General features: G+C 36.9%; 1 long non-coding RNA gene across 1 annotated transcript; it reads right to left on the bottom strand.

Moving 5' to 3' along the window:
• Positions 1-7,646: 7,646 nt before the first annotated feature.
• Positions 7,647-9,606, bottom strand: LOC309690957. Its single transcript, XR_014271838.1, has 3 exons — positions 9,089-9,606; positions 8,869-8,972; positions 7,647-8,766 (listed from the first exon to the last, which is right to left on the bottom strand). It is a non-coding gene; the product is annotated as an uncharacterized lncRNA (long non-coding RNA).
• Between the last annotated feature and the right edge of the window lie 1,315 nt (positions 9,607-10,921).

Here is a 10,921-nt window from a genome sequence, read left to right as displayed (position 1 = left end):
CATTCTCAGAAAAACGTTTTTTAACATATTGTTTTTGTTTCTGTCTGAATTCATCATTTTCACAGTAACGTCTTCTAATATATTGCTGTTGTTTCTGTCTGAATTCATCATTTTCACAGTAACGTCTTCTAATATATTGCTGTTGTTTCTGTCTGAATTCATCATTTTCACAGTAACGTCTTCTAATATATTGCTGTTGTTTCTGTCTGAATTCATCATTTTCACAGTAACGTCTTCTAATATATTGCTGTTGTTTCTGTCTGAATTCATCATTTTCACAGTAACGTCTTTTCATATACTGTTGTTGTTTTTGTCTAACTTCAGGATTGTTTTTATATGTCTCGCTTGTGCAAGATTTTTTCTTTTCTTTGTAATCTTTATTTGAAGCATACTTTTGTTGTTCTTTCCTTTTTTGGTTTTCTTTTCTCTGATTTCTGGGTTTCTCTGATGCCATTAATCTTCTTTTCATTTTTTGCCTTTGTTGTTTATTAACTTTTTTCAGTTTTTGTAAAACTATATCAGAAAGGTCACAGGCAGCAACATTTGTTATGGCAGCATTTGATTGACATGAAAAAGCATCACTTGATGGAAGGAAACTTAATTCACTGCATAGTTCTTCAGTTGGTATATTAGGAGGTTCATTCTGATCTTCATATGATGTGAACTGAGTCATGTGGACTTCTTTTTGTTTCACCAGTGGCGTACAAATGGACATTTGACAAAAGATATTTTCAGTCGGATCAGTGGTTGTGTTTCTCCTTGGAGTAGAGGGGTTTGCTTCATCAACAGTTGTATCAGAGTGAGTAGGTGCCACAGCAGTGGCAGCTGTTGGTCTGCAGACTGTGTCTGTGATAGTATCACTCAGGTTGACTGTGCTCATACTGTAGAACTGCACAGGCTTCAGTTCATAGTTACAAGAGGGTGATATCTCCATCATTTCATAAGAATCTTGGAGCCTCTTAATCATGTCACTGAGGAGTGTGAATTTCAGCATCACAGCTGTACCACGATTACGTGACTGTAGTAGTAGAGGAAGACCAATGGGTGTTCTGGGGTGTGGGTCAAAGAAACCATATATGCCTGATGTGGATCTGAACACTGCGATACACAATCCACTCATAATCAGTAAGGCATACTGCACATCTGACAACAGGCAGCTCAGTCCTGCTTCTAAGCTCAGAAAGGTATCTACTGCCTCCTCTGGAGGTTCTTCAAATGTCCCATACCGGGAAGGCTGTGTCATGTCGACATCATACATAGACCTGCGAGCATCAACTTTGTCTGGCAGCTCATCGGTTGCCAAATGAATATTTTTAGGAAATCTTTTCTTGGCCTCTTTGTACATCACATCACCTTTATCCAAGACCAGATTTAGGTCAGCTGTAGTCATGTTTTCATTCTCATGAAGGAAAGCAAGAAATGTGAGTGAGTTACATGTGCACTGCTTGTTTCTGGAGTCTCCATATTTAGGATGAGCCTGGCTGCGAGATGCACAGACATGTATAACAGAGGGCTGGTTTTCAAGGTTCAGTCTTTCTGCATGAGATGGTCCTGCCACATCACTGTGACAGCCTCTTTTCAAAAAATCAGCATAACCCACCTGTGGGTCACATGACACCTCATGTTGTTCATTAAATTCATGCTGCAGTCCACTCTTTACAGCATCAGCATAAGATACCTGTTGTACATGTGCAGGAACATGTTGACCTGCCTGTTTGACACTGTCAGAATTGGTCTTTGTAGACACACTGTCTTCTGCAGAGCTCTGAGGAAAATCAAACTCAGCTTGTTCACATGTTGGTACACTGTGAAACTCATGAAACTTTTTCCAGCGTTGTTTTGCAGCTTGTGACTTTTTCTGCTTCCTTGGCATTTTCACACACCTGCAAGTTTCTTAGTCTTTAGAAAAATTGTTCACAAGATAAGAGTGGCACACACCAGGAGATGTTGTCTTTGTTTTTATATTTCAGTTTTTATTTGTCTTAAACAGTTGTCTTTCGTTTGACAGTTTGTTCTTCAGTTGAGAGAATATTATGCACTCTCTTTATTGGCTTGGCACAACTTAGCAGCAAGCCAAGAGTGAAAAACAGGTAGAGAGAAAATTTAGAAGAGAGAACAGGCAGAGCAGGAGAGACACGGCTGGGAAATCACAATCAAACCGTGAATTAGTTTTCTTTGTTTGTTCAGTTTGTTCTCAGGTAGAGGCAATATATGCACTCTTTATTGCTTTAATGGCTTGGCGTTTTTCAGCAGCAAGCCAAGAGTGAAAAACAGGTAGAGAGAAAATTTAGCAGTGAGAACAGACAGAGCAGGAGAGACACGGCTTTAAATCAAACCGCAGATTTTTCTTTGTTTGTTCAGTTTGTTCATAGGTTGAGGCAAAATATGCACTCTTTATTGCTTTGTTGGCTTGGCGTTTTTCAGCAGCAAGCCAAGAGTGAAAAACAGGTAGAGAGAAAATTTAGCAGAGAGAACAGACAGAGCAGGAGAGACACGGCTTTAAATCAAACCGCAAAAGGATTGTTGGTTTGGCAAAATTTCTCACAAACCACAGAGTGAAATACAGATGGAAAGAAGGCAGAGACAACAGGTGGAGCAGGACAGAGGATAGAGGGGTTGGGGGGTTGGGATGTGAGAGAGAAGACTGGAGATCTGGTCCTTGTTCTTCTTCTGCACACTGTGAACAAAAAACAAGAAAAAAATTATTTTATTAAAATTATATCACATGGTAATTGTATGAACTAATTGTGACTACTGAAAAAGGACAAAACAAATATTCAAGCTAAACTGTTGTCGGCTGCCATGTGCAAAAAGTTGCATAATTGGGCACTTTTTAAAAGAATAAATATTTAATTAAATTCAGCAATAATATTTTTAAATACAAATATGATTGAGTGAATCATTAATTAATCACATGTGTGACTACAAAAATGTACGAAAAAAATATTTTAGCCCAATTGTTAAGCTGCACTTATGTGTATTTATTATAAAATTGTGTTTAAAAGGTCTAGCACAAAGTTTGAACCCATCACTTTACATCTTATATTAGTCAGATTATTTTATTATTTTGGTCTACTTCTCTTACAGTATGTGCACACCTACCAGGCAAAGCACAGTGTCAGTCAGGTTCCTGAAAGTGTAACACGAGAAATAATACGTTAGTTGTCTGTACAGTGTTATCAGACTAACAGAAATACAAAGCCCACACGACATGATACACTGAACTTATAGTCAGCAGGGTAATTATAGAGTAATATAGCACACCAACTGATACAGCAGCCATTTTACAATTCAAACTAATTAACTGAAGTATTGCCACTTATGTAAGGCTACTGTTAGACTGTTACTAGCCTTAGCATTGCTGCTAGCGCTAGCATTCCGGCTAGCATTAGCACTTCAGTTAGTGTTAGCAATGCAGCTAGCGTTAGCATTGCAGCTAGCGTTAGCATTGCAGCTAGCGTTAGCAATGCTACTAGCGCTAGCACTCTTACTGTTAAAACTGAGCCACAATGGCAATAATAAAGCTCATTTCTTACTTTTGTCTCACTGACCGGCAAGAAATATCACAGGAATATTATTTTTGTCAGTTAACAAGTGCTAAGGCTAGTGTTAGCACTATAGCTAGCGTTAGCATTGTTGCTAGCATTAGCATTGTTGCTAGCATTAGCATCGAAGCTAGCGTTAGCACTGCTGCTAACAGCAAAACATCATAAACGTATATAAATGATAGCGAAGGTTATTCTTTTTTCTTTCTTCTTTGAATTCTTTTTAACTCTGTTGGACTTGATATGTGAGTTTAAATGTCAAACATGTATTTTTTCCATCATAAAAATAAAACACTGCAGTACTGAGTGTACTGTACTTACCACAGCAGAGAGCGAAGCGGAATGACGACAGTTGGTCCAGTGATAGGTTAAAAACAGATGAGGCGTTCAGGTGGTGCTTGGAAATTTGACCATCAGTTTGAACAGCAATAATGAGCATATACATGTCTGTGTGTTGGTCTCTGTGTGTGACAGACATAGAGAGATAGAGGGAAAAAATACACTATACTAGTGTACAAATTGGTACTTTTTGCCCAAGTATAAGCGAATGAGTGACATACAGAAAAACAGGGCAACTGGCATTAAATGAGCAAATAAAAAGTATTAAATCTTGAACTGTTTTGTGGGTTTTATTTTAAGACTACTTTGAGTGTATTCGTGGGGAGATAAACTATACAGACTATAAACAGAAACATTAAATGAGATTAGATTAGTTAAACGTTAGTTAAAAGGTGGGGAAATTAACTACAGACCAATAGATGCTGAGAGCTTTAATTATCCAGTCAGAAAGGATGATTTTGAAGTCATCAACTGACTCCAACTGCCCAGATCTGAAAAACCTTTGTGCCAATCACAATGCTCTACTTACTTTTGTCTCACATATACTAACTAGTGACAAACTATTAATCTGTGGCAAAACCCTGTCAAATCTGTCTTATTGTACTATTGAAAAAGTTAATCTTACTACAATCTAACATTTTTAGGTTTAACCTTGGCAGAGTGAGAGAGAGCTCGTTAAGCAGGCAGGTGTGAGCCTGGTTGCTATAGTAACTGCACCCAATGGCTCCATACACAGGACACAGACATGCGCCTCACTTTTGCTGCTTAAAATGAACAGAAAAGTCAGGCCGAAACAAATTCTTCCCAAATGAAAAGTACATGTCGTGTTGACAAAATTCTTTCACCGTGAGCGACAGCAATGTCTAGTCTACCAAATTCTCAGTTTTCATGCCTGTGGAGTTTATTATATGGGCGTGGTGACAGTGGAAAGACACCATGCTCTTCTGATTTTCAAACGAACCTTCTGAGACATTTTAACATTAGAGTCTATGGAAGAGTTGGAGGGAGGAGGCTGTGCATTGGTGACATTTATGAAAGAACCATAACACCTAGTACAATAGTAAACACATTGGATGAAAGAGGACAGCGATGGCTACGTTTTGAGGGTAAAATCATACCTGTAGAGCAAACGCTGCGGACACAGCAGCAGTTTTAAAAAAGATTTTAAGATTAATTTTTTTGCTCCTCTCACTCTAGCAGTTGAGCTGTCTCACTCTAGCCCCAACATTCCGTCCCATACACACCCATTATAAACTCTGAAACGGGTGAAAAAACATCATGAAACTTAAACTGGAACTGAAGAAAAAGTATAATAGATATTGAAAAGATAAATACAAGTTGAATAGTTGAATGTCTTGTCTTCGTTTTAAAGTTTGAATGGTGGCTCTATGTCAATGTATGTGGAAGTAGTAAGAGTTTAAAAATGAGTAAGTTGAATGAGAATTTGAAGGGTCTCCCCATTGAAATACATGGGAAATTTTTGTTGAATAAAGTTGAATAAAATTAAAAATATAAATGTTAAAAATATGAAAAATAGAAGCAGTCATGTCCAAAAGAATAGGAATCTAACGATGTTTGAATGGTTTTTCTAAGTTGAACGGTTTTGAAGGAGTAGGCTTTCAAAAAACGTACGGAATAGATAATAATAATAAAAAACTAGAAAGTGCATTTTCTGAAGAAACTGCAGTGTGAATGCTTGAATCTGAATGTATGCACTGAAATGAAATAATTACTGAATTTAAGTTAAAAATTTTGAATGAGATTTAAAAAAAAAAACCTGAATTTAACCTGAAAACAAAAGTGCTGAACTGCTAAAAGCTGAAGGTTACACAGAAGAAGAAGTTGGAAAAAAGCTGAAAATGTTTTAATTGTAAATTAGAAAACCCTAAGAAATGAGAAAAGAACATTTAGAGTCAGAAAACATCTGAATGAATATTAAAAGGTCATATTCTTTGAATCACTGAATGACTCAAATGTGATCCCTCCACTTTGATCCACACAGTTTAAAAAGTTTAAATGCCTGAGCTTTGAAAGATACGGTGTTGGAAAGAGAACAATAATGGCGACAATTTGAGGGTAAAATGATGGCTGTAACACTGTGGACACAGCAGCAGTTGAAAGAGAAGTGCTTAAGATGAATCTTGGTACAGTGGCAGGCAGAGCTCGTTAAGCAGGCAGGTGTGAGCCTGGTTGCTATAGTGACCGCACCCAATGGCTCCATACACACGTACACAGACATGCGCCTCACTTTTGCTGCTTAAAATGAACAGAAAAGTCAGGCCGAAACAAATCGTTCCCAAATGAAAAGTAAAAGTCGTATTGACAAAATTCTTTCACCGTGAGCGACAGCAGCTTCTAGTCTACTGAATTCTCAGTTTTCATGCCTGTGGAGTTTATTATATGGACGTGGTGACAGTGTAAAGACACCATGCTCTTCTGATTTTCAAACGAACCTTCTGAGCCATTTTAACATTAGAGTCTATGGAAGAGTTGGAGGGAGGAGGCTGTGCATTGGTGACATTTATGAAAGAACCATAACACCTAGGACAATAGTAAACACATTGGATGAAAGAGGACAGCGATGGCTACGTTTTGAGGGTAAAATCATACCTGTAGAGCAAACGCTGCGGACACAGCAGCAGTTTTAAAAAAGATTTTAAGATTAATTTTTTTGCTCCTCTCACTCTAGCAGTTGAGCTGCCTCACTCTAGCCCCAACATTCCGTCCCATACACACCCATTATAAACTCTGAAACGGCTGAAAAAACATCATGAAACTTAAACTGGAACTGAAGAAAAAGTATAATAGATATTGAAAAGATAAATACAAGTTGAATAGTTGAATGTCTTGTCTTCGTTTTAAAGTTTGAATGGTGGCTCTATGTCAATGTATGTGGAAGTAGTAAGAGTTTAAAAATGAGTAAATTGAATGAGAATTTGAAGGGTCTCCCCATTGAAATACATGGGAAATTTTTGTTGAATAAAGTTGAATAAAATTAAAAATATAAATGTTAAAAATGAGAAAAATAGAAGCACACCATTCCAAAAGAAGAGGAATCTAATGGTGTTTGAATGGTTTTTCTAAGTTGAACGGTTTTGAAGGAGATAGTCGGCGAAAAACGTACGGAATAGGAAAAAATAATAATAAAGATTAGAAGAACAATACTGTGAATGCTTTTCAAGCATTCACACTAAATAGAATAATAATAAAGATTAGAAGAACAATACTGTGAATGCTTTTCAAGCATTCACACTAACTAGAAAGTGCATTTTCTGAAGAAACTGCAGTGTGAATGCTTGAATCTGAATGTATGCACTGAAATGAATTAATTACTGAATGTTAAGTTAAAAATTCTGAATGAGCTGGAAAATACAGAATTTTTAAAGTGAAAACAAAAGTGCAGAACTTTTGAAAGCTGATGTTCACACAGAAGAAGTTGGAAAAAAGCTAAACATGTTTAAAATGTAAATAATAAAAAAATGAGTAATGACAAAAGAAAATTTAGAGTCAGAAAATCTCTGAATGAATATTAAAAGTTCAAATTCTTCTAACTGAAATGAACTTAAAAGATGAACAAAAATTCTGGAGAAAATGCAAACTTTAATATACAGCATAATGTTTTTCAGACATATACACATGTGTATATCATGTTTAATAGTATTACATACATCAATTTGTTTTGTATGTCATAGAAAATAACATAAAAATCTTAAGTCATATTTTACAGCTTCTTTCTGAAAAGGACTGGTAGAATAAATAAAAATAACTAAATTAAATAACTAAATAAAAAATAATAAGCAAGATATGAAATACATGAAAATTCAACTTTTAAAACCACAATCCTGAACCTTTAAATTGTGTTGGTTTCTTAGAACATGGCTGAACAGCTGTTTCTATCGTCCTACTTAATCTGTCTACACATCTTTTTATTACTCATTCTTCTTTATGTTTTAATGTAAACAGAGTCCACACAGTGGTAAAAGAGAACTGTATAGAGATTTTTGAGTAAACTCAAATGAAAGCCTAAGGTGGTGACACAGTTTAACACGTGCAAATAATCAAATAAACACATTAGTCCTTTTTGTGAACATGGATAAATAAGTATCAATACAGCATTGTTCAGCCATGCCACTAAATGCTTTTTTACACATTGTTTTAACCTGGGCTCAGACACAAAGTCCCAAAATTAGTTAGTCCCTGACTTTGAGTTGTGGTTATGACTAATTATTATACACAAGGCTTTATCTATCTGAACTCTAAGGACACAAATATGAAAAAAAAAACCTATACTTACCAGCTGATACCCCACACTACACACTAGGTGTGCCATGTGACCTGAAACTTTGGTACAAAATCATCATAATCATTCTGTTAACTGTTTTTTAACACTGTTTGTGTTGCTGTTCAGCAGTTTAAAATGTTTTAGATTGGATTACATGGAATGAATTTGAATTTTCTTGGGGGGTTTTGTGTGTGTTTTGTTCTTAGCAGATTTTTTCTTCCATAACGTTGAATTCCAGTTACCACATTTCTGGTCATATGACATCCCGAGTGCCCACTTAAAAAAATCCCCACAGTTAATTCAACATTAAAACAAAATAAAAATATGTTAAATAAATAAAGGTTTGCTCTGTGATGAAATACTAAATAAGCATACATTGTACAGAGCACTAACAATGACAACAATCCTTTAGCCTGTTGATCAGAGAGAGGCAGTCATTATGTCCATTTAAAACCTGTAATCACAGAGCACAACGTTTCTGTGAAACTATGAAGTCCCATATGATCCTCATCATGTCCAGTGACTTCAGAGTGGATCCTCCCTGTCATCCGGCCAGTGTTTGATGTGTGGCAAGCAGCACAGAAGCAGGATAGCTGAGGACTTTAAAAGAAGAGCAGAAAACAGGAATATGTAGTTGTAAATGTAAATATCAGTGATACTTGTCTTGTCAAAGGGAATAAAATAATGAAAATGTTAACTTACACACTCATTTAGGGAGGATCTTGACACTGCACAGAGGAGGCACAGTCAGTCTGACAATGATGGTGATCTCCAGGGATGTTTTCCTGCAGCAACATTCCTGCCAACTGGCCGTATGATCCAGAGTAGTTGGTTTGTAATAAACAGAAAGGTGTATATGTTAGGTAGTGTGCACTCAGAGCTGGTCCTAAGAAACAAACACATCCTGTAATAAACTGAATACCTGTAGTAGTGCTGCTGCAAATATGAAGCCCTTCTATCATGAGTGGTTTCAAAGAAGGTGTTTTGGAGGCTCGGTCACAGAAACTGTGCAGTCTGTTCAGTCCTGAGTGTCTCGGCTCTGAAGGGGATGGATCACAGAGGGAAACACCTGAGTACAGACATTACAATACACTCTAACACTCCTAAGGTCAAGTGAAAACACAATTTAAACACTTCACAAAGAATGAATACATGTTTTCATGGAAATAATGTCATTAACCCTTTTTGTTGTTAGTAAATCTCACCGACTGCTTGTGGGACAAGCTAGAAGGAAGACTTATCACAGAATCTCTCCTGTGCTCCAGATGTGAAGTCTCACGCTCTGATCGTATGGCGATGAAGATGGTGATGATGAAGTTTCTCTGATCTGTGGCATTACAGTTTCTGGCTGCTATGTGCTTCACATTGTTGGATTTTACATGTGAAGATTGGAGAAGACACAGGAGGACTGTGTCTCTCTTAAAAAGAAAAAAAAAGAAAAACAAAGGAAACCTAACAGGAAAGGAAACCCCCCCCCCCTCAACTCCCACCGTACCCTCCCCCCCCCCCCCCCCCTCCCACTCAACTCCCCAACCTCACACCATCAAATGTCTATACAAATGTAGGGTATCAGCTGGTAACAGAAAGCAAGTGTTACATATGTACTACTTATGTAACACTGCTGAAACATTTCTGGCCAGAAATGTGCAGTTATCAACCCAGACCCACCCTGATGATTGCACTGGCCAGAAACATGATAAAAGCTCATAAAAATTTATGTTTCATAGAAAAATTTGTCCAAAAATATAATTGTGTACTTTTGAAAAAGTTTAAAGTTTATAACAAACCAAAATAATAATATTTTTGTAAATAGTATTTCAAAATAGAGGCACACATAAAGTGGCTTAACTGTCATTATTGCTGTAATTAGGTTTGTTTGTTTGTTTGTTTGTTTGTTTGTTTGTTTGTTTTTTTAAAAAGCAACCTTTAGTCATTATTGTTCACTCAGAAACAATGAAGAAGCTGTTGAACATTTATGTGTTGTGTAGGCAATCCTCTGGTCCACCCTCCCTCCCTCCCAGCCACAGTGAGACTGGGGCAGCCTGGCAGGATGTTGAAGCCTGGCTGCAGAGAGGATATGCCTACACTGTTCGTTTCAAACTGCTATATTTGATTTTTCTGACATTTATAGGTTACTGTTAGTGAATTTTAGATTTTCTGTAATAAATAAAATTGTCATCTTTTACTGATATCATTACTTAATTCATGTAATTGTATTTTATGTAAACAATTCAACCATTATACTGCAATGCAGAGCGTCAACTTTTAAATATCGCTCTACTTTATGTCTGTGAAGGTTCTCAGTCATCCAGGTCATCGTAGTCAAAGGAGCTTGCAAAGAAAAGCGTCTGGACTTCTTTCTGGAGTTCAAGCATCGCTCTACTTTCTTAAGTCATTCAAAAATATAGATATTACTTACTGTATTCAAAGATCTAGATCATGAATCATCACAGGACAATACACAGTATACTGGGTCATGGTAACTATGGTATGTCTTCATGACTCCAGAATGGAGACATCGATCTGACTGAGAAATGAAAATTAGGTCAAGCAGTGTGTTCTTCTCTGTGGTAGGGGCAGTGATGACCTGTGCGTATCCCCTAGACTCAAACAGCTCCAGGATTGGTTTGTTTGCACTGGATAAAACATTCTCATTAAAATCACCACAAACTATGATGGGATGACAGTCCATGATCTCCAATGAGTCTAATAGGCTTACCAGGTTTTTCAGGAATGGCCTCAGAGTGTAGTCTGG

The sequence above is a fragment of the Aulonocara stuartgranti genome (assembly GCF_965226115.1).
Source record: "Aulonocara stuartgranti genome assembly, chromosome: 16".
Classification (NCBI taxonomy): domain Eukaryota; kingdom Metazoa; phylum Chordata; class Actinopteri; order Cichliformes; family Cichlidae; genus Aulonocara; species Aulonocara stuartgranti.
This window is presented reverse-complemented; position numbering and strand designations above follow the sequence as displayed.